The sequence below is a fragment of the Lithobates pipiens genome, unplaced genomic scaffold (genome assembly GCF_037356315.1).
Source record: "Lithobates pipiens isolate NorthernLeopardFrog02 unplaced genomic scaffold, aLitPip1_a1.2 Scaffold_30, whole genome shotgun sequence".
Lineage (NCBI taxonomy): Eukaryota > Metazoa > Chordata > Amphibia > Anura > Ranidae > Lithobates > Lithobates pipiens.
In genome coordinates this window covers 170,150,637-170,176,163 of record NW_027507791.1, presented here as the reverse complement: position 1 = coordinate 170,176,163, position 25,527 = coordinate 170,150,637, and the positions used below count along the sequence as shown (strand labels likewise).

Sequence of the window (25,527 nt, the reverse complement as noted above, 5' to 3'; positions counted from 1 at the left end):
TCTCCTGGATAGACTGAAATCTGATTTGGGAAACTGGCATGCTTTAACACTGACCTGGTTCGGGCGCTGTAATGCATTCAAAATGATGGCCCTCCCTCGGATCTTATACATGTTCCAGACATTACCGATCCGGTTACCCCCAATTTTTTTCAGACAACTGCAGGTGCTGCTCCGGGACTTTATTTGGGCGCGCAAACTGCCCAAAGCCCGTTTGCAATTGCTTGCCAGACCAAAGGACAAGGGGGGTCTGGGTCTCCCAGATCTCAGACAATACTACAGAGTGACTCTGCTAGCGAGAGTCGTTGATTGGCATTGTAATGGCCCACACAAGCAGTGGATGGAGATGGAGATTGAGGATGGATCCATTCCCCTATTGACCTCCCCGTGGCTCGTGTCCTCCCTACCAAAAGACCTCAGAGGTCACCCCGTAGTGGGAGCTAGGTTGGCTGTTGTGCGGAGGTTGTTCCGCTGCACACACATTGCTCCCCTGCCATCACCAATGACTCCGGTTATAGGTAATCCAGACTTCCCACCGGGATTTACCAACAAGAAACTGCGACAGTTGACAGTGGTGGGGAAACAGCATCTGGGAGAGGTGTGGCCCATGGGAGGGCTCCCGACCACGCAAACTGTCGCCGAGCTTTCTGACCCTCCGCTTGACTTGTTTAGTGCTTATAAACTTTGTCACTTTCTTCTGGCCATACAAAGGGCCTTCTACACTCCTAGAGACCTGACACCCTATGAATCCATCTGTCACAAAAGGGAACCTGTGCGACACACCCTCTCCCTCCTGTACAACCTATTGAGTAGTCAGGAGGAGGAGTCGACCCCCACCATTTATCCACAAATGGGAGAGGGACTTAGGCATCACATTTACCCCACAACAGATAGGGAAGATCCTGACCTTAGTACATAAAGCTTCCATCGCAAACCAATATCAAGAATCAGGATACAAGATAGTCTCACGCTGGTATAGAGTCCCATACCTTCTGAATAAAATGGATAGATCGATCCCGGATGTTTGTTGGAGGTGAAATTCAGATATGGGGACCATGGGACACCTTTTCTGGGCATGCCCGACCTTGAGGAACTTTTGGGTTCCCAGTAGCGTGCCTTCTACACTTGACCGAACAGCCTGTTCGAAAATACAAAAAAACCCTCACAATGCAACTCCTGAATGCTGCCCGGGCCTGCATTCCCGCACTGTGGAGGCAGCCTCAGCCCCCATCCAAGGTGCTGTGGTATTCCAAAGTCAATCATATTCTCCGGATGGAAGAATTGACCGCCACCCTTCACAACACTGAAGAGGCATTTAGTGTTACATGGAGGCCCTGGAGGTATTTCACTGGTACTCGAGACTACATTCGGGAGGTGAGCAGTGCCTCCGTCCCAGAAAACGACTGAACATCTAACGTTTACCTACGTAGGCCATGTCTGCCCTGGGTGGCATTCCCCCCCTCCCTTTTTGTCTTTATTTTTCTTTTTTTCCCCGTCGCCATCCCCCCACCTCCTCTCTCTCCGTCTTTGCACTCTCTTCTTCCCCCGTCCTCCCTTTTGACTATGCCTTGTCTCCTTACTAGCCTTCGGGACCCAGAAGAACCCCAGGGTTCTGGACATGACCGGCTCATATTTTACTCTAGTTCACGTAGGTCATGATAAGCTGGCTCGCTGTGGTCCCAGTTGTTCTCCATGATTACATTTGTCCGAACGGAGCTGCACTAGTTATACTGTACTACATGTCGGAGGTGGGGTTTCTCTATTTTCTGCATGAAACTGTAGGACTCCCCTCTGAGAACCCAGAAATATTTGGCTGCCTATTTTTTGTTAGCATGTAATTGTGACCCTGGGTCATGCTGTATGGTTGACTGTTATATTTATGTTGTTCTACTTAATAAAAGAATAATAAAAATAAAAAAATAAGTCAATGCCAACAACTTAAAACTAAAGCCTATGGCATCGAGAAATCCCAGGTGGTCTCCCATCCAGGTACTAACCATGTCCCAACCCTGCTTAGCCTCTGAGATCAAATGTACGCTCAACCCTCTTGACAAACGCCAAGATGGCCACTTTGGGAAACAAACAAAAAAAACAAGTCAACGCCAACAACATAAAAAGAAGCCTGCGGCATCTGGAGAACCCAGGAGGTCTCTCATCCAGGTACAAACCAGGCCCAACCCTGCTTAGCCTCTGAGACCAAACGAGATTGGGCGCTTTCAGGGTGTTGTGCCCATAGGCAATTTCTTTGTGCACTCTCAACCCTCTTGACAAATGCCAAGATGGTCACCTTGGGAAACAAGGGAAAAAAAACAGGTCAAAGCCAACAACATAAAAAGAATCCTACGGCATCCGGAATTCCCAGGCGATCTCCCAATCAAGACACTAACCAGGCCAGATCCTTCTATGTCACCTGGTCTTCCCAGGCAGTCTCCCGTTCAGGTACTAACCAGGCCTGATGCTGCTAAGCCTCTGAAATCAGACAAGATCGGGTGCTTTTAGGGTGATGTGGCCGTAAGCGTTCTCTTCAAGACACGCCCAACCCTCTTGACAAACGCCAAGATGGTCGCCTTGAGAAACAAGCGAAAAAAACAGTTCAAACCAACAACAAAAAAAGAAGCCTATGGCACCTGGTATTTCCAGGCAGTCTCCCATCCAGGTACTAACCAGGCCCGACACTGTTTAGCCTCTGAGATCAGATGAGATTGGGCGCTTTCAGGGTGATGGGGCCGTAGATGATCTCTTTGGGCACTCTCAACCCTCTTGTTGGGCACCTGGTATTCACAGATGGTCTCCCATACAGGTATTAACCAGGCCGTACACTGCTAGGCCTCTGAGATCAGATGAGATTGTGCGCTTTCAGGGTGATGTGGCCATAGGTGTTCTATTTAGACACTCTCAACCCTCTTGACAAATACCAAGATGGTTATCTTGGGAAACAAGTGAAAAAAAAAAGGTCAACGCCAACAACATAGACCCTGGCGGTCTCCCATCTGACCCAGACCCTGCTTAGCCTCTGAGATCGGGCGCTTTCAGGGTGATGTGACCTCAGGCGAACGCTTTGGGACATACTCAAAACTCTTGACTGATGCTAAAATGGTCACCTTGGGAAACAAGCGAAAGAAAAACAGGTCAAAGCCAACAATATAAAAAGATTCCTACGGCACCTTTAATACTATCTAGGCCGGACCCTGCTTAGCCTCTGAGATCAGATGAGATCGGGCGCTTTCAGGGGGATGTGGCCGTAGGAGATTTCTTTGGGCTCTCTCAGCCCTCTTGACAAATGCCAAGATGATCACCTTGGGAAACAAGCGGAAAAAAAAACCCATGTCAACGCCAACAACATAAAAAGAATCCTACGGCACCTGGTATTCCCAGTTGGTCTCCCATCCAGTTACTAATCAGGCCCGACAATGCTTAGCCTCCGAGATCAGACAAGATCAGGCACTTTCAAGGTGATGGGGCCATAGGCGATCTCTTCGGGCACTCTCAACCATCTTGACAAACGCCAACATGGTCATCTTGGGAAACAAGCGAAAAAAACCAAGTCATTGCCAACATTGGAGGCTAAGCAGGGTTGGGCAATCAGTTTCCTTGCCTGAAATAGGCATCTCAGAACTGCCATCTGGCTACTTCCCGAGTTTCCAACTCCTTCAACTAATCCCAGGAGACAATACTTCGCCCCCATCCTGGTGGAGGTTCCAACCACCCGATCAATGGTTCCTGTCACCTCTGTCCAGTAGCGGATCAACTTCGGGCATCTCCAAAACATGTGCATCATGTCTCCCCCCATGTTCCCGCACCGGGGGCAACTTGCGTCCGGCCGTTCGGCCAAACTGAAAAAGTTTACGAGGAGCATAATAGGTTCTATATAATAAGAACAGATGTGACATCCTGTGTGAGGAGAGCCACAATTCACCACAGGCAGGATTCCTGTGGCCAATTATAGCTCAGGGGGGTTTAGTACACACCCCACACTATATAAGGCCGCCAGCATGATAGGCAGGGACAGGGTCTTTACTGCTTGGGAACCTAGCACTGTTACAATGGGTGTTATGTGCCTCCTGCACAGTACACACCTGAAGCTACCCTTTATTACTGGTGTTCAATTTCTGCAATACATGCATCTGCAGTGCAGAAGTTAGAGTCGGTGTTGTGTGCCTCCTGCACAGTATACACCTTATTGCTGGTGTTCTGTTTCTGTAATACAGGAACCTAGTACTGTTACAGTGCTAGGGTGTACAGAGAAGCTGGTATATATAGAAGACTACAGCATACAGAAGAAAGGCTAGTGAATACAGAATACAGGTTTCGTGTATGTAGATAGGCTTGAGTATACAGAGATGCTAGAGTAAACAGTGAGGCTGGGGTACACAGAGAGGCTAGTTTAAAGACAAATACAAAGATGTTAGTGTATATAGAGAGGTTAGTGTATAGAGAGAGTCGAGTGTATACAGAAAGGACAGTGCATATAGAGAAGCTAGTGTATACAGAAAGGGTATACATGAAAGCTGACATTCTATACAGAAGACTGGGTAGTGTATACAGAGAGTCTAGTGGGTACAGAAGACAGGCTGGTGTATTCTAGCTAGTTTTTACAGTCTAGTGTATACAGAAGACAGGCTGTGGTATACAGAGAGTTTAGTGTATTCAGAGAGTCTAGTGTATACAGTCGGCGAGTGTATACATAAGACTGGCTAGTTTACACAGTGTTTACAGAGATGCAAGGGTGTACAGAGAAGCTGGTATATATAGAAGACTACAGCATACAGAAGAAAGGCTAGTTAATACACAATACAGAAGACTCGTGTATGTAGATAGGCTTGAGTATACAGAGATGCTAGAGTAAACAGTGAGGCTGGGGTACACAAGGAGGCTAATTTAAAGAGAGATATACAAAGATGTTAGTGTATATAGAGAGGTTAATGTATAGAGAGGGTCGAGAGTATACAGAAAGGACAGTGCATATAGAGAAACTAGTGTATACAGAAGACAGGCTTGGGTATACATCAAATCTGACAGTGTATACAGAAGACTGGGTAGTGCATACAGAGAGTCTATTGGGTAAAGAAGACAGGCTGGTGTATTCTAGCTAGTTTTTACAGTCTAATGTATACAGAAGACAGGCTGTGGTATACTGAGGGTTTAGTGTATTCAGAGAGTCTAGTGTACAGAGATGCAAGGGTGTACAGAGAAGCGAGAAGCTAGTATATATAAGGCTAGTGAATACAGGCTAGTGAATACAGAATACAGACTCGTGTACGCAGATAGGCTTGAGTATACAGAGATGCTAGAGTAAACAATGAGGCTGGGGTACACAGAGAGGCTAATTTAAAGAGAGGCTAGTATATACAAAGATGTTAGTGTATATAGAGAGGTTAGTGTATAGAGAGGGTCGAGTGTATACAGATAGGACAGTGCATATAGAGAGACTAGTGTATACAGAAGACAGGCTTGGGTATACATCCAATCTGACAGTGTATACAGAAGACTGGGTAGTGTATACAGAGATTCTAGTGGGTACAGAAGACAGGCTGGTGTATTCTAGCTAGTGTTTACAGTCTAGTGTATACAGAAGACAGGCTGTGGTATACAGAGGGTTTAGTGTATTACAGAGATGCAAGGGTGTACAGAGAAGCTAGTATATATAGAAGACTACAGCATACAGAAGAAAGGCTAGTGAATACAGAATAAAGGCTGGCTTCTACGGAGAGGCTACCACTACGGAGATGCAGAACACTATCTAGGGTATATAGAGAGGCTAGATTATACAGAGAGGCTAGTGCATAGAGTGAAGCTATTGTATATAGAAGCCTGGTTAGTGTATACAGAGAAGCTAGTGTGTACAGAAGAAAGGCTAGACAGGCTATAAAGAGAGACAAGTTTTTACAGAAGACAGTTTGGGGTATACAGAGATGCTAGTTTATACAGAGAGACTAATGTATACAGAAGACGGGCTAGTGTATTCAGAACATAGGCTAGTGTATATCGAAGACAGGCTATTGTATGCAGAAGACCGGCTAGTGTAAACATGCTGGTGTATATAGAGAAGGCTAGTGAATTTAGAGGGTAGGCTAAGTGATAACAGAAGACAATCTGGGGCATACAGTGACATTTCATCATTTCATCTAGCTCACATCTCTAATGGAGTTTGTCTCATTGCCATGTTATGCCTTTTCATTCTTATGCTAAATATAGATCACTACACGATTTTAATCATCCACATCAAGCATGCAATAAAACTATCATACATCAAAATAAACCATGTACTCTTTTGCTCTATTTTGCATATTTGTAACGGGACTGTGAGTATGTGACAGTCCTGACACACCATCCTGACTTATTTTTCTATATTTCTTATTAGAAATGGAGAGTACTATCTCAAAATCCGCTTAAATCTATTCACTTCGATGAGTTGTACCTTAATGCAAAATGTTCACAAAACCATCCATTTGCTACCAGACATGCTGCACATACTAAGAGTAATGTAAATATCGCTCTCTAGCGATGTAAACAGTTTTATTGCTTTTCTGACATTGACCGAGTATCTCTGACATTAACTGAGTATCTCTCTGCACTTGGATCTTAATAATAATAATAATAATAATAATAATAGGATTGTGTAATGCAAACATCAACTAGTCTAATATAAGCTTTCTCATTGGTACCGGCATATCCTTTAAATTTAGACTAACGCAACTATTTCTCGGCCATTTTCAAGCTAAGCTTTCAATCTCTTACCTTTGAACAGCGATACTTCCTCCCTACAATATTAAGCCATTTAAATGTCCTATTGGTCGCCTATATTATACAACTCTCTGAAAACCCTATATGTAGAGAATAAAACTAGTCTTACATCTAAATAAAACAGTTTTATTGCTCAACCAAGTATCAGCTGTCATGACAAATAAAGTTTCCACTGTTTGACTCTATTTTCTGTATTACTTCTTTTTCTCCACCTTATCTGTCACAGTTAAAACACAGTGACAAAACATTTCTTTTTACCGCAGCAAAATGTGAGAAAAGCAGTGTAAGCCGTCTTTCTGCCATATGCAACCATCTCTCGCTACCTCTATGCAATAGGATTCTCTTTCCAGTGGAAACGGAAAACAGTCAGTGTAAGCCGTCTTCGTGCGTAACAAAATTAATGGAACGATTTACACGTTGGAATTTGCAAACTACGTCAATTTACTCTTAAATAATGTACCTTTGCATTTATCCCTTGACTTTGCAACTATCCCTTGATCCCTTTTGTGTATTCACTTTATCTCGACCTATATATACTGCCTCAATATTTTCCTAATTTGTTTTGCTATACTTATTATTATTATATTATAGAGATTACTAACTCTAAATCATTGTAAAACCTAACCATAGTTATAATGTCTACAGCTAATTTTACGTTAAAGCAAAATTAAGAGTAATGCAACCATCTCTCGCTACCTCTATGCAATAGGATTCTCTTTCCAGTGGAAACGGAAAACAGTCAGTGTAAGCCGTCTTCGTGCGCAGCAAAATTAATGGAACGATTTACACGTTGGAATTTGCAAGCTACGTCAATTTACTGTTAAATAGAGTACCTTTGCATTTATCCCTTGACTTTGCTACTATCCCTTGATCCCTTTTGTGTATTCACTATATCTCGACTATACATACTGCCTCAAAATTTTCCTAATTTGTTTTGCTATACTTATTATTATTATTTTATAGAAATTACTATCTCTAAATCATTGTAACAAATTATAATGTCTACAGCTAATTTTACGTTAAAGCAAAAGTCACACAAAACCATCTTTTTAAAACCTTTTACACACTGCACATTAAGATTAATGCAACCATCTCTCGCTACCTCTATGCAATAGGATTCTCTTTCTGACTCTATTTTGTTATACTTCTTCTCCACATTAACTGTCACACTGATAACCATTTGTAACACATAACACTTGCAACACATTTTTTAACAGCGGCAAAAAGTGAGAAAAGCAGTGGGACTTGATTGAGAAGTGGTTGCAGTAGCAAAGCATAGCAATACAGTTTGATTACATTAATAACACATAATGCAACTATTTTACATTCATTTTACATTCACATCATGCATACATCCTAATGTAAGCTGTCTATCACTATTAATGTTCATGGTTACTGATACATTATGCCGATGACCAATGGAAACGGAAAACAGTCAGTGTAAGCCGTCTTCGTGCGTAACATATTTAATGGAACGATTTACACGTTGGAATTTTCAAGCTACGTCAATTTACTCTTAAATACCCTTTAGCTGCTTAGCTCACACTTTGCTGTATGTAGCCGCGTTTACATGTAAGTAACCAATGGGGATTGACATTTCATGTCCATCTCACATCTCTAATGCAATTTGTCTCTTTGCCATGTCATACTTTGCCAGTTATTATACTTTCTCATCCGATAGAAACCTAGTCGTTGCTGATATTTAAGAGTAATGCAAAGCTACCGTGAACAGTTTAATTGCTCGTCTCACATTTAGCTGGTATCTCTCTGCTATAGGAAACTGAATTTGTACTAGAACGATCACTCATCTAATATCAGTCCACTCTGTGCTACCGGGATAACTTTTACATTTAGAGTAATGAAATGATTTCTCAGTCATTTTGGAGCTACTGCAACTAACGCTTCCGATCTCATTTCGACTGCAATACTTAATCTCTGCTATTGCAGAATATTTAGCTGCTTAGCTCACACTTTGCTGTACGTAGCCGTGGAGATTGGCATTTCAACTCTAATTCATATTCACATTTCTAATGCAGTTTGTCTTTTTGCCATGTCATCCTCTGTTAGTTATTATGCTTGCTCATCCTTGTGCTCCAATATCACTACATGATTAAAGACACGTAATGAACTTGATTGATAAAAACCTACACACGTTGTTGCTGTTATTTCGTGTATTTCCACTTAAACCCGTTATAGTTATTTTGCTATATTTATATACTAGTATAAACAGATTACTATCTCTAAATCCTGGTAAACCAGCTCACACTAAACCATCTAATTTCTACCTTACACGCAGCACATATTAACATATTAACATTTAGCCGGTATAGTGAAATAGTAAACGAAATGTGTAGATCACTCATCTAATATCGTCTTTTCAGTGCAACCGGAACATATTTTAAATTTAGAGTAATGCAACGATTTCTCAGTTTTATGAAGCTACTGCAACTAACGCTTTGGATCTCTTTCCTGATAAATTACGCTCTGCAATATTAAGCCATGTAAATTGTCCTATTGGTCTGCTAACAATGCTATGTATAATAATACAAATCTTTTAAAAGCAATATCGTCTCACTGCAATACTTACACTCTGCATAATATATATGAATAATGCGAATAATGCTAATAATAAAGTCGTCTAAAACTCGGCTATAAGTAGAGAATAAAACTATCTTAAATCAAAATAAACCATGTACTGCCAAACCAATAACGGCCAATTACTTAACGTCTATCAGTCAATGACTTAACAAAATAAACTTAGCACTCTTTTGCTCTATTTTGAATAGTTGTAGTTCTCCACATTAACTGTCACATTGATATCACCACTGACAACACACCACTTTTTAACAGCACCAAAATATGAAAAAAGCACTTTATATGTTTCAAAAGTAGTTGCATTAGCAAAAAATAAAGTCCTGTCTTCTTTACACGCTAGCTTTTCTGTATACATTAATCTCTCTGTGTACACCAGCCACTCAATATAGACTAGCCTCTCTGTCTTCTGTATACAGGTGCCCGTAATCTATATACACTAGCCTGCCTTCTTTTTACAATAGTCTCGGTGTCCCAGCCTCTCTGCATACACTAGCCTCACTGAATTCCCCAGACTGTCTTCTGTATACACAAGCCTATCTGTAAAAAAAAATAGCCGGTCTTCTGCATACTCTAGCCTCTCTGTGTAACACAGTCTCTGGATTCCCTAGCCTACATCTCTGCATACCCAGGACCTTCCTCTGTATAATCTAGCCTATCTGTATACACTAGCCTGTCTTTTGTACAAATTAGCTTCTCTGTAGCCGGTCTTCTGTATACACGAGCCTCACTGTCTACTCTTGGTTGTCTTTTGTATACACTAGCATCTCTTTATACATTAGCTCTCTGTATACCCAAGCCTCTCTGTATACACTAGTCCACCGGTATACACTAGCAAGTCTGCATACACTAGCCTCTCTTTGCAACTCAACTTCTCTCTCTGTATACCTTAGCCTCCATCTCTGCATACCCAGGACGTTCTTCTCTATAATCTAGCCTATGTGTATACACTAGCCGGTCTTCTGTAGACATTAGCCTCCCTGTATAAACTAGCTGGTCTACTGTATACACTAGTCCGTCTGTATACACTAGCAAGCTTGCATACACTAGCCTCTCTGTGTAACCCAGCCTCCATCTCTGCATACCCAGGACGTTCGTCTCTATAATCTAGCCTATTTGTATACACTAGCCTGTCTTTTGTACACATTAGCCTCTCTGTATAAACTAGCCGGTCCTCTGTATACACTAGTCCATCTGTATACACTAGCAAGTATGCGTACTCTAGCCTCTCTCTCTGTATACCTTAGCCTCCATCTCTGCATACCCAGGACGTTCTTCTGTATAATCTAGCCTATCTGTATAATCTAGCCTATCTGTATACACTAGCCTGTCTTTTGTACACATTTGCCTCTCTGTATAAACTAACCGGTCTTCTGTATACACTAGTCCGCCTGTATACACTAGCAAGTATGCATACTCTAGCCTCTCTCTCTGTATACCCTAGCCTCCATCTCTGCATACCCAGGACGTTCTTCTGTATAATCTAGCCTATCTGTATACACTAGCCTGTCTTTTGTACACATTAGCCTCTCTGTATAAACTAGCCGGTCCTCTGTATACACTAGTCCGTCTGTATACACTAGCAAGTCTGTGTAACCAAGCCTCTCTCTCTGCATACCCTAGCCTCCATCTCTTGCATAAACCAGGACCTTCTTCTGTATAATCTAGCCTATCTGTATACACTAGCCTGTCTTTTGTACACATTAGCCTCTCTGTGTAAACTAGCCGGTCTACTGTATACACTAGTCCATCTGTATACACTAGCAAGTCTGCATACTCCTGCCTCTCTGTGTAACCCAGCCTCGCTCTCTCTCTCTGTATACCCTAGCCTCCATCTCTGCATACCCAGGACGTTTTTCTGTATAATCTAGCCTATCTGTATAAAGTAGCCTGTCTTTTGTACACATTAACCTCTCTGTATAAACTAGCCGGTCCTCTGTATACACTAGTCCGTCGGTATACACTAGCATCGCTTTATACATTAGCTCTCTGTATACCCAAGCCTCTCTGTATACACTAGTCCACCGGTATACACTAGCAAGTCTGCATACACTAGCCTCTCTTTGTAACCCAACTTCTCTCTCTGCATACCCAGGACGTTCTTCTCTATAATCTAGCCTATTTTTATACACTAGCCTGTCTTTTGTACACATTAGCCTCTCTGTATAAACTAGCCGGTCCTCTGTATACACTAGTCCATCTGTATACACTAGCAAGTATGCGTACTCTAGCCTCTCTCTCTGTATACCTTAGCCTCCATCTCTGCATACCCAGGACGTTCTTCTGTATAATCTAGCCTATCTGTATACACTAGCCATCCATCTCTGCATACCCAGGACGTTCTTCTCTATAATCTAGCCTATTTGTATACACTAGCCTGTCTTTTGTACACATTTGCCTCTCTGTATAAACTAACCGGTCTTCTGTATACACTAGTCCGCCTGTATACACTAGCAAGTATGCATACTCTAGCCTCTCTCTCTGTATACCCTAGCAAGTCTGCATACTACTGCCGCTCTGTGTAACCCAGCCTCACTCTCTCTCTGTATACCCTAGCCTCCATCTCTGCATACCCAGGACGTTCTTTTGTATAATCTAGCCTATCTGTATAAACTAGCCTGTCTTTTGTACACATTAGCCTCTCTATATAAACTAGCCGGTCCTCTGTATACACTAGTCCGTCTGTATACATTAGCAAGTCTGTGTAACCAAGCCTCTCTCTCTGCATACCCTAGCCTCCATCTCTTGCATAACCAGGACCTTCTTATGTATAATCTAGCCTATCTGTATACACTAGCCTGTCTTTTGTACACATTAGCCTCTCTGTATAAACTAGCCGGTCTACTGTATACACTAGTCCATCTGTATACACTAGCAAGTCTGCATACTCCTGCCTCTCTGTGTAACGCAGTCTCTCTCTCTGTATACCCTAGCCTCCATCTCTGCATACCCAGGACATTCTTCTGTATAATCTAGCCTGTGTTTTGTACACTTTAGCCTCTCTGTATAAACTAGCCGGTCTTCTGCATACACGAGTCTCTCTGTATACCCTTGGATGCCTTTTGTATACACTAGCTGCTCTTTATACATTAGCTCTCTGTATACCCAAGCCTCTCTATACACTAGTCCGTCTGTATACACTAGCAAGTCTGCATACACCAGCCTCTCTGTGTAACCCAGCCTCTCTCTCTGCATACCCAAGATGTTCTTCTCTATAATCTAGCCTATTTGTATACACTAGCCTGTCTTTTGCACACATTAGCCTCCCTATATAAACTAGCCGGTCTACTGTATACACTAGTCCGTCTGTATACACTAGCAAGTATGCATACTCTAGCCTCTCTCTCTGTATACCCTAGCCTCCATCTCTGCATACCCAGGACGTTCTTCTGTATAATCTAGCTTATCTGTATACACTAGTGTATACAGACAAACTAGTGTATACAGAGGACCGACTAATGTGTACAAAAGACAGGCTAATGTATACAGATAGGCTAGATTATACAGAAGAACGTCCTGGGTATGCAGAGCGCTCAGCTTCAAGGTATGGCCAACGTGAGTAATATGAGGGACACTCCTCACCCCCGCCCCCACCTACCAGATCTGAGTTTCATCCCCTTGCCCTCTCTGCCCCGGTCATCTGGTGGCAGTTTTATGCACTCCCTGGCCCCCACCCTTTCATAATCCTTACTGACCTTTCTTTCCGCTGCTCACAGGAACACACTGGATGACTTGTCTAATTAACCAACTTGTACAAGACACCGCTATCCTCCTGTCTGACACCGGTCCCCCTTGGAGGCTTTACCCCTCACTGTGTGGGTGGTCCCTGCCTCTCCCTGGATGCTCCACATATACCACAACGACATTGTCAGAGGGGCACCACTTGACAGGACACGGGGCTGTCATTCCGGTGGCATCTCCCATTGGAGGAAGGGATGATGGCCCCAACCCCTTGGCAGCAGGTTCTTTCATGTACAGACCAGGGCGGCTCATCTTCCCTTCTGGAGTATTCACCTTAGATGGGGGAGTTGCACTTTGGGGGGTCTGAGTGATACCTAATGCGCTGTACTGGAAGGGCTTGACATTCCCGCATATGTGTCCCCTCCCCCTGGATGCGCCCCTTGTCCCCCCCTCTGGCTCCCACCTACTCTTTGCCGACATTGCCTTCTGCAGCTTTCGGGGACCCTGGATGACTTATTTATTGAGCCTATTGGTACGAGACACTGCTTCCCTCCAGGGTGACTCTGGACCCCCCTGGAGGATTTACCCCTTACTGTTTGGGCGGTCCCAGCCTCCCTCTGGATGCTCTACACAGCCCCCGATGGCGATGCAGGAGAGACACTAATTGGCGGGCCCCAGGACTGCTGCTCGGGTGAAGTCTCCCATTGGATGGAGGGATGGTGGCCCTAGCCCCTTGCCTGCCGGATTTTCCATGCACCGACCAGGGCTGCTCCTCTTTCATCTTGATGTGGTGACCATGGAGGGGAGGAGTTGAAATTTATGGGGTCCGGGTGTTTGCTGGTGGGAGTGCGCTAAAGGACTTGACATTTCTGCATGTTTGTCCCCTCTCCTCTGTTTCCCCCTCCCTTCCCTCCCTTACCACCCTTCCCTTCCCTCCTTTCCCTCCCCCTTTCCCCCTTACACTCCCCCTTTCCCCCTTCCACTCCCCCTTTCCCCCCTTCCCTGCCCATTTTCCCCCCGGGGCGTGGACGGGGAGAGGGGGTAAGGAGAGGACAATCTGCCAAAGGGAGAAATGCATTTGTTCGGGGACTGCATGTACTTTAGGGGTATGGGACGGGGGTGGTGGATCCCATTCTGTGATGCCTTTTCTGTTGTGACGGGCTCCCTCGTGCATGCCTATGTTTAGGGTGAGCCGAGGAGACCCCTCAGTGCTGACAGTTATATGCTCTACCTCTGTTTTGGTTATACTATTGTTTTTTGTTTCTTTGATGTTACTGATTGTCTTTTATTTGCATACCGGTATCAGACGTGACATTTACCACTGCCGGGACTGGGGGGACTAGGATTCGGGGGCTCCCTCTCCGACCTGTCTACCCAATAACCCAAGTAGGACAGCGCTTTAAACCCAGTGTACATCTGGTAAGCGCTATAGCATAATTGTGCTGTTTTAGTATACCCTTCCTGTACTGTTGAGTGCGGACAACCCTTAATTTCCCTCTCCCCCTGGGGTTGAGGTGCCCGGCCTCTTTTTCCCTTTACCTTTCCTTCCATTTGCCCTTCCTTTCTCCCCCTTAGTTCCCGCCATGCATTACCTACCCAAAACCTACCTTGGTTCAACTTTCTTTGCTTTTCTCTGACGTCCCCCTCCCCTTCCCCGAGGAGTGATGGGAGACTCAGTCAAGGTCACCTCTCTAAACGTTAAGGGACTGAACTCCCCTGAAAAATGGTGGATCCTCCTGTGAGAACTGAACACATCCTGTACTGATGTGGCCTTTATACAAGAAACACATTTTAAAAATACTAGCCTCCCCTTTCTATGGTCGAGATCCTTCCCTAAGGTCTACCACTCTACTAACCCCTCCTCTCCATTCTGATCTCTAGCAGGCTCCCCTGGGTTCTCCAGGATTCTCTGGTGGACCCTGGGGGCCAATATCTTTTTCTTAGGGGCCACATTGGAGAGCGCCTTTTTACATTTGCCACTGTGTACGCTCCCAATGATCACCAAGACACGTTCCTCAGAACTACCCTGCACAGATTATGTGACTTTCGGGAGGGCCAATTGATATTAGGTGGGGACTTTAATGTCCCCTTTCGCCATCGGTTGATACTTCTGCCTCTTGCTCCTCGCTCCCTACCCCTCACCTAGGTCTCTATTCTGGCACCTTAATGAGAGCCTCCTCCAGATACCGGAAGTTTTAGCAGATGTGACCAGGGAATTGGACCTTTATTTCCAAGAAAACTAAAGCAGGACTGTGACCCGGGGATAATTTGGGAGGCTCACAAGTCAGTACTCCGCAGGGTACTTATCAGGCACGGGGCGCGCATCAAACGAACACGGAAGGAACAGCTTGCTAATCTGTTTCGTGAACTTGCCTCTGTGGAAGCGAAACATAAACATACCCCCTTACGGACCTTAGAGATTGAATTGGGGACACTCCATACCCATATTGCTGTCCTACTCCATTATAAAGCGAAAGCGGCACTCCAGTTTTGTCGTAAACTGGCGTAGGAGTCAGAGGACAAATGCAGAAAAATCTTAGCCAGGTCGGTAAAGGAGTTGAAATCTGGCTCTTACATACCACAGTTGATAGATGAGAATGGCCAGAGGGCTCTACCCCAACCCAAATAGTCGAAGTCTTTGAAATATGTTTCTCTGTTTTCTACAACCTGCCTGATTCAGGGTCTGGACAGGACAATATAGACAGATATGTAACCGGTTCTGGTCTACCAACCCTCTCATCGGAATCACGGGAGTACTTGGAGGACCCGATCACACTGGAAGAAGTCCAGACGGCTGTGGGACCTCCGAAGGTGGGTAAGGCTCCGGGCCCTGACGGATATACCGCACAATACTTTAAGACCTTCCTCCCTATTCTCGGCCCGCGCTTGGTGAATTTATTTAATACTCTGAGCTCGAATGGGGATTTTCCTGAGGATACTCTTAGAGCCCACATCTCGTTGATACCTAAGGAGGGCAAAGACCCGGGCCTATGTGGGAGCTACAGACCCATTTCCCTCCAAAATTCGGTCCTAAAACTATTCTCTAACTCCTCGCCACGTGATTGGCACATCACTTGTAGTCCCTTATACATATTGACCAGTTAGGTTTTATTCCCACCAGGGAAAATAGGGACAACACCACTAAGGTGCTTACCCTGATCCGTAAAGCAAAGTCATCTGGGACCCCTTGTCTTTTCATGAGTACTGATGCCGAGAAGGCTTTTGATCGGGTCAAATGGACATTAATGTTCTCGGTCCTTCGCCATATAGGTCTGAGTGAACGGATGCTGGCATGGATAAGTAAAATATACTCACGTACTTACATTCCACCGGACATCGCGCGTACGTTTATGTTGAACTTCCCCCCACCCCTTGTCACTAAGATCCGCAGTTTGCTTCACGGGTGGCATTCTGGCCTCCATTCCTGGTTCAGCAGATGCAATCTCATTAAAATGAACATACTCCCTAAATTTACTTATCTTTTCCAAGCACTCCTGATCCAGATTCCAGTCCTGTTTTTTAAGCAAGTTCAATCCTTGCTCACTCAATTTAACTGGGCTCACAAAAATCCCAGACTTAAGCGGTCACAGCTGACATTGTCTAAACAACAGGGAGTGTTGGTTCTCCCTAACTTGCAACGCTACTACCTGGCCTCCCATCTGGGGCGTGTATTGGACTGGAATCGAAACAAACTTTCTAAGCTCACTCCCAAATTCCGATAAGAAGCACCATGTGGTGCTATAAGTATTTACCCACAGAATTTATGTCACATCCCACTATAGGGGCTTAGTTGAAAGTCAGTCACCTGATCGCTACCCAAAACACACTCACGTCTTTGACTTCCCCCCTATTCCCTATACGTGGCCATCCAACCTTTGAACTGGGGACCCAGTTAGAAATTCCAACCTAGACAATGCGTCTAAATTCGTCATTGATGGAAAATGGCCTTCTTTCTCAACCCTAACAGATCCGACAGGGCTTTTCCAACTGCCTTTTTGGAGAGCTGCGCAACGACATCATTTTCTCCATTCCATCCCCAATCCTCAAACGTTCGCCCGCCCTCAGACGGAGTTTGAGACTCTATGCAGGAGCGAAGGCCCTTTGGCCCACATTCTCTCTCAAACAGATTACCCACACTTAACCTGTCTGTCCAACTGGGAAAAGGACCTTAATTGCTAATTTTCCCCAGCACAGAGACAACGCATTATCACTTTGGCTCTCAAAATGTCGCTGTGCACGAAGATACAGGAGACGAATTTTAAACTTCTCACCAGGTGGTATTTGACACCATCAAAGCTGCATAAATGTTTCTCCTCTTCCTCGAACATATGCTGGAGGTGTGGAGAAGAAGAGGGCACGTTGCTGCACATTTTTTGGTCCTGCCTCAGCTTGGTGGACTTCTGGACAGAGATCCGATGCATAACACAAAAATTCACAGACTTCTCCATCCAGGAAGAGGCTGCATTCTTTCTCTTGCACCATTCACAGATTCCCATTAAGAAGTACAAAAAAATCTATTTTACGTCATGTGATAAATGCGGCGAAATCCTGCATCCCTCTCTATTGGAAAAAATGTTCCCCCCCTTTCATTACTCACTGGCTTAAGAAAATAGAGGACATTAAAAAAAATGGAGGACTTGATCCTCACATCACAAGGTATACAAGAATTTTTTAAACAAACCTGAGACATCTGGAATACCTTTATATTCTCACTGGAAGGATGTCGCCTGCTATCGCCTTAGTGCTCTGAGCTTTCCTTGACTGGCCCCTTGGACAGTGGCTGCCATCGTGTCTCGTCCCCTCTTCTCCTTTTCTGATCTTTCAACCCTTCTCTTTTCTGCCTTCCTCCCCTATCTCTCACCCCCTCCACCCCCTCTCTCTTTTGGAAAGAGTGGAAAATTGGGAATGACGGCCCCACACCCCCCTCTGGATGGATTATGCCGGAGGGACCTGGGGGTTTGTGTGACCCTGGATCTTGGTACAGTACTTTATCCGTGCCTCGAATCATTGTGATTGATGGAAGGCAGACTCACAGTTGCGAATATACCTGTATCAAGTATTGTTCAGCTGCTTTTTGCTCTGTATTTCTCTGTTGCATTATGTACTCGGGGGACCGTCTTCCCCTATTTGGAGAAAAAATTATATTTGAAAAAAAAAAGAAGCCTACGACACCTGGTATTCCCAGGCGGTTTCCCATCCAGGCATTAACCAGGCCTGACCCTGCTTAGCCTCCAAGATCAGACGAGATGGAACAGATTCAGGGCGATGTGGCCGTAGCCGATATCTTCAGGCACTCTCAACTCTCTTGACAAACACCAAGATGGTCACCTTGGAAACAAGCGGAAAAAAATAGGTCAACGGCCACAACATAAAAAGAAGCCTACGGCATCTGGAAATCCCAGGCGGTCTCCCATCCAGGTACTAAACTGGTCCCAACCCTGCTTAGCCTCTGAGATCAGATGAGATTGGGCTCTTTTAGGGTGGTGTGGCCGTAGGAGATTTCTTCAGGCACTCTCAACCTTGACTAACGCCAATATGGTCACCTTGGGAAACAAACAAAAAAATCAAGTCAACGCCAACAACATGAGAAGAAGTCTACAGCACCTAGTATTCCCAGGTGGTCTCCCATCCAGGTATTAACAAGGCCCGACCCTGTTTAGTCTATGAGATCAGACGAGATCTGGTGCTTTCAGGGTTATGTGGCCATAGGCGAGCTCTTCAAGCACTCTCAACCCTCTTGACAAACACCAAGATGGTCACCTTGGTAAACAAACAAAAAAAAAAAACAAGTCAACGCCAACAACATAAAAATAAGCCTTCAGCACCTAGTATTCCCAGGTGGTCTCCAATCCAGGTACTAGCAAGGCCCGACCCTGTTTAGCCTCTGAGATCAGAGGAGATCGGGCGCTTTCAGGCTTATGTGCCCATAGGCAATCTCTTTGGGCACTCTCAACCCTCTTGACAAATGCCAAGATGGTCACCTTGGGAAACAAGCGAAAAAAAAAAAAAAACGAATCAAGGCCAACAACATAAAAAGAAGCCTACAATAACTGGTATTCCCAGGTGGTCTCCCATCCAGGTACTAACCAGGCCTGACTCTTCTTAGCCTCCAAGATCAGACGAGATTGGGTGCTTTCAGAGTGCTCGGACTCTTTCCCCATCACTAATGGGACGAGGCAGGGGTGCCCTCTGTCTCCCCTAATTTTTATTCTGACACTGGAACCACTTATGTGTCACGTTCGGAATGACCCGAATATTACTGGCATATCCAAACCCTCCGCACACCACAAAATTGCGGCGTACGCTGACGATCTAATTTTTTTCGTCTCCAATCCACACATTTCGCTTCCCAATATACTCGTGGCTCTCCGGCGATACGGCAGCCTATCAAACTATAAAATCAATTGCACCATCGGCTGTATTGAATATATCGGTCCCGGATGGTGAGGCCAAGAGGCTATGCTCTGCTTTTCCATTCTACTGAGCTGAAAAATCTATATGTTACCTGGGCGTTGACATCGCAGCGGATTTGGTGCAATTGTACCCGCTTAATTTTCTTCCTCTCCTGAATAGACTGAAATCTGATTTGGGAAACTGGCATGATTTAACACTGACCTGGTTCGGGCGCTGTAATGCATTCAAAATGACGGCCCTCCCGCGGATCTTATACTTGTTCCAGACATTATCGATCCGGTTACCCCCAATCTTTTTCAGACATCTGCAGGTGCTGCTCCGGGACTTTATTTGGGCGCGCAAACCGCCCAGAGCCCGTTTGCAATTGCTTGCCAGACCAAAGGACAAGGGGGGTCTGGGTCTCCCAGATCTGAGACAATACAACAGAGCGACTCTGCTAGCGAGAGTCGTTGATTGGCATTGTAATGGCCCACACAAGCAGTGGGTGGAGATGGAGATTGAGGATGGATCCATTCCCCTATTGACCTCCCCGTGGCTCCTGTCCTCCCTACCAAAAGACCTCAGAGATCACCCCGTAGTGGGAGCTACGTTGGCTGTTGTGCGGAGGTTGTTCCGCTGCACACACATTGCTCCCCTGCCGTCACCAATGACTCCGGTTATAGGTAATCCAGACTTCCCACCGGGATTTACCAACAAGAAACTGCGACAGTTGACAGTGGTGGGGAAACAGCGTCTGGGAGAGGTGTGGTCCTCGGGAGGGCTCCCGACCACGCAAACTGTCGCCGAGCTTTCTGACCCTCCGCTTGACTTGTTTAATGCTTATCAACTTCGTCACTTTCTTCTGGCCATACAAAGGGCCCCCTACACTCCTAGAGACCTGACGCCCTATGAATCCATCTGTCACAAAAAGGAACCTGTGCAACACACCCTCTCCCTCCTGTACAACCTATTAAGTAGTCAGGAGGAGGAGTCGACCCCACCATTTATCCACAAATGGGAGATTGCATTTGGCATCACATTTACCCCACAACAGATAGGGAAGATCCTGACATTAGTACATAAAGCTTCCATCGCAAACCAATATCAAGAATCAGGATACAAGATAGTCTCACGCTGGTATAGAGTCCCATACCTTCTGAATAAAATGAATAGATCGATTCCGGATGTTTGTTGGAGGTGCAATTCAGATACGGGGACCATGGGACACATTTTCTGGGCATGCCCGGCCTTGAGGAACTTTTGGGTGGAGGTGACCGGGACAATAAAAACAGCCTGTTCGAAAATACAAAAAAACCCTCACGATGCAACTCCTGAACGCCGCCCGGGCCTGCATTCCCACACTGTGGAGGCAGCCTCAGCCCCCATCCAAGGTGCTGTGGTATTCCAAAGTCAATCATATTCTCCGGATGGAAGAATTGACCGCCACCCTTCACAACACTGAAGAGGCATTTAGTGTTACATGGAGGCCCTGGAGGTATTTTACTGGTACTTGAGACTACATTTGGGAGGTGAGCAGCGCCCCTGTCCCAGAAAACGACTGAACATCTAACGTTTACCTACGTAGGCCAAGTCTGCCCTGGGTGGCATTCCCCCCCTTCCCTTTTTGTCTTTATTTTTCTTTTTTTCCCTGCCGCCATCCCCCCCCCCCCTCTTCTCTCTCCGTCTTTGCACTCTCTTCTTCCCCCGTCCTCCCTTTTGACTATGCCTTGTCTCCTTACTAGCCTTTGGGACCCAGAAGAACCCCAGGGTTCTGGACACGACCGGCTCATATTTTACTCTGGTTCACGTAGGTCATGATAAGCTGGCTCGCTGTGGTCCCAGTTGTTCTCCATGATTACATTTGTCCGAACGGAGCTGCATTAGTTATACTGTACTACATGTCGGAGGTGGGGTTTCTCTCTTTTCTGCATGAAACTCTAGGACTCCCCTCTGAGAACCCAGAGTTATTTGGCTGCCTATTTTTTGTTACCATGTAATTGTGACCCTGGGTCATGCTGTATGGTTGACTGTTATATTTATGTTGTTCTACTTATACTTAATAAAAGAATAAAACAAAAAAAAAAAAATAAGTCAATGCCAACAACTTAAAAAAAAAGCCTATGGCATCGAGAAATCCCAGGCGGTCTCCCATCCCGGTACTAACCAGGTCCCAACCCTGCTTAGCCTCTGAGACAGGGCTGGTGCAAGGATCGTTGACACCCTAGGCGAAAACCTAATTTTGCCACCCCCCCCCCGGCTGCGCCCATGACTCCACCTTACCCTGCCCTTGCTACACATGACCTATCTGACCCCTACACTGACCCCCTGACACATAAACGAATCCACCTGACTCCTACTTCCTGCACTACTCACATCACATTGACCCCTACACTGACCCACCTGATAATTACACCGACCCACCTGGCACCTACACCAACCCACCTGGCACCTACACTGCCAATTACACTGACCATCGCGCTGACACCTACACTGACCATCACGCTGACACCTACACTGACCATCACGCTGACACCTACACTGACCATCACGCTGACACCTACCCTGAAAATACATACCCTGAAAACACATACCCTGAAAACACATACCCTGACACATAAAATGGCACTGACGCATACACTGACGCATACACTGACATGACACATACACTGACACGACACATACGCTGACACGACACATACGCTGACACATTACACTGACACGACACATACACTGACACGACACATCACACTGGCATGACACATACAGTGGCATGACACATACACTGACACATCACACTGGCATGACACATACACAGACACATCACACTGACATGACACATACACTGACATGACACATACACAGACACATCACACTGACATGACACATACACTGACACATCACACTGACATGACACATACACTGACACATTACACTGACATGACACATACACTGACTGGCATGACACATACACAGACACATCACAATGACATGACACATACACAGACACATCACACTGACATGACACATACACAGACACATTACACTGACATGACACATACACTGACACATTACACTGACATGACACATACACTGACACGACACATACACTGACACATCACACTGGCATGACACATACACTGACACATTACACTGACATGACACATACACTGACACATTACACTGACATGACACATACACAGACACATCACACTGACATGACACATACACAGACACATCACACTGACATGACACATACACAGACACATCACACTGACATGACACATACACAGACACATCACACTGGCATGACACATACACAGACACATCACACTGACATGACACATACACAGACACATCACACTGACATGACACATACACAGACACACCACACTGGCATGACACTGACACACATCACACTGACCTACCTGACTCCTACTTCCTGCATTACTCACACACAAACCCCCTCCATACAGCTCAATGGATCCATCCTCCTCCTTACCTCTGCTCTTTGATGCTGCCTTCAGCGACCATCATCCCACCGGGCCTCTCCGACTCCTCCGCACTGCCAGCGCCGTCCACCCGCTCCGCCGGGGCCACGCCAGCGCCATCCATCCGCTCCACCGGGGCCACACCAGCGCCGTCCACCCGCTCCGCCGGGGCCACACCAGCGCCATCCATCCGCTCCGCCTCCATCATATCCCCGCCGGGACCAGGCCAGCGCCGTCAACCCCGCTCCATGATGTCCCCACCGGGCAGGAGGTCAGCTGACCGACCTCTCGAAGCTCCCATCTCCGCCGAGCCCCGCCCCTCCGCTGCACTCACACAGACACACAGCGCAGCTCCAGAGGGACAGGCTGGAGCAAAGGAGTCCCGGAGCGGCGCTGTGAGATGAGTACGGTGGGGCGCTCAGCAGGAAACATGGGGGATTGGTGGCGCCGGTGGAACACCACAGGGGGGGTGAGAGAGCAGAAGAGGAGCTCACACTGGGCAGAGGCCGTAGTTGCGCCCTAGGTGGTAGTGCGCCCTAGGCGGCTGCCTACTTCGCCTAGTGGTAGCGCCGGCCCTGCTTTGAGATCAAATGAGATTTGGCTCTTTCAGGGTGATGCAGCCATAGTAGATTTTTTCAGGCACGCTCAACCCTCTTGACAAATGCTAAGATGGTCACCTTAGGAAACAAACAAAAAAAACAAGTCAACACCAACAACATAAAAAGAAGCCTACCGCACCTAGTATTTCCAGGCGGTCTCCCATCCAGGTATTAACAAGGCGCGACCCTTTCTAGCCTCTGAGATCAGCAGAGATTGGGCGCTTTCAGGGGGATGTGCCCATAGGCAATCTCTTTGGGCACTCTCATCCCTCTTGAAAAATGCCAAGATAGTCACCCTGGGAAACAAGCGAAAAAAAACAGGTCAACGCCAACAACATAAAAAGAAGAATACGGCACCTGGTATTCCAAGGCCGTCTCCCATTCAAGTACTAACTAGGCCCAACCCTTCTTAGCCTCTGAGATCAGAAGAGATAGGGTGCTTTCAGGGTGATGTGGCTGTAAGCGATCCCTTTAGGCACTCTCAACCCTCTTGACAAATGCCAAGATGATCCCTTTGGGAAACAAGCGAAAAAAACAGGTCAACACCAACAACATAAAAAGAAGCCTGCGGCATCTGGAAAACCCAGGCGGTCTCCCATCCAGGTACAAACCAGGCCCAACCCTGCTTAGCCTCTGAGACCAAACGAGATTGGGCGCTTTCAGGGTGTTGTGCCCATAGGCAATTTCTTTGTGCACTCTCAACCCTCTTGACACATGCCAAGATGGTCACCTTGGGAAACAAGGGAAAAAAAACAGGTCAACGCGACAACATAATGAGAAGCCTACGGCACCTGGTATTCCCAAGCTTTCTCCCATCCAGGTACTAACCAGGCCCATCGCTGCTTAGCCTCCGAGATCAGATGAGATTAGGCTCTTTCAGGGTGATTTGGCTGTAGGCACTCTCTTTGGGCACTCTGAAGCCTCTTGACAAAGGCCAAGATGGTCACCTTGGGAAACAAGCTAAAAAAAACAGGTCAAAGCCAACAACATAAAAAGAAGCCTATGGCATCCAGTATTCCCAGGCGATCTCCCAATCAAGACACTAACCAGACCAGATCCTTCTATGGCACCTGGTCTTCCCAGGCAGTCTCCCATCCAGGTACTAACCAGGCCTGACGCTGCTTAGCCTCTGAAATCAGACGAGATCGGGTGCTTTCAGGTTGATGTGGCCGTAAGCGTTCTCTTCAAGACACGCCTAACCCTCTTGACAAACGCCAAGATGGTCGCCTTGAGAACAACAGACAAAGCCAACAACATAAAAGGAAGCCTATGGGCTTACAGCGGACCTTAAAAGATGGGACCCACTAGCTCTGTCATGGTTCGGACGCTGTAATGTGTTGAAGATGAACGCGTTGCCACGACTTCTGTATCTACTACAAGCCTTACCTATCAAAATACCCCAGACTTTCTTTCATTCGGTTCGCTCAATCTTTATCAAGTTCCTCTGGCGCGGAAAACATATGCGTATTGGTAGGGCAATGCTATTGCGACCGAAATTGCGGGGAGGTATTGGCTTCCCGGACCCTGCTCTATATTACACAGCGAGGCACATGACACCGGTGGTTGACTGGTGCCGGTGTTCTGCCATATACTGTCCGGCCATGATATAGTGTCCGCTGTGTACTCCGAAGCTGAACGGCTCCTGCGCGGTGAGTGGAGGTGGTAGCCCCACCATCCAAGCGGACATAGGGTTGTGAATATTAGCCACTTCCCGACCAGCGCACGACGATGTACGTCGACAGCATGGCACGGGCAGGCATATTGGCGTACATGTCCGTCCAATATTCGTTGCCGCCGTGCCATCGGGAGCGCGCCGCCGGCGGCGCGCTCCCGCGCTGGTCGGGACCCCCGTGAGTCCGGTCGCGGGACCCGCGGACTCGATCGCCGCGGGCATCCCCGCGATCGTCTCACGGAGCGGCGGAAGTGAGGAAATGCTGTATAAACAACATTTTCTCATTCTGCCTAGCAACTAGTGACGCTGATCTCTGCTCCATGTGATTGGAGCAGAGATCAGTGTACACTAAATGAAAGCC

The 25,527-nt window shown here is 46.2% G+C and overlaps 5 pseudogenes; all 5 read right to left on the bottom strand.

Annotated features, from left to right (window-relative positions):
- Positions 1–2,612: 2,612 nt before the first annotated feature.
- On the bottom strand, positions 2,613–2,731 carry LOC143949718 (5S ribosomal RNA; annotated as a pseudogene).
- Positions 2,732–3,347: 616 nt separating this feature from the next.
- On the bottom strand, positions 3,348–3,466 carry LOC143949529 (5S ribosomal RNA; annotated as a pseudogene).
- A 14,925-nt stretch (positions 3,467–18,391) lies between these two features.
- LOC143949758 (5S ribosomal RNA) lies at positions 18,392–18,511 on the bottom strand (annotated as a pseudogene).
- A 95-nt stretch (positions 18,512–18,606) lies between these two features.
- Positions 18,607–18,725, bottom strand: LOC143949811 (5S ribosomal RNA; annotated as a pseudogene).
- A 5,548-nt stretch (positions 18,726–24,273) lies between these two features.
- On the bottom strand, positions 24,274–24,392 carry LOC143949905 (5S ribosomal RNA; annotated as a pseudogene).
- Positions 24,393–25,527: the final 1,135 nt, after the last annotated feature.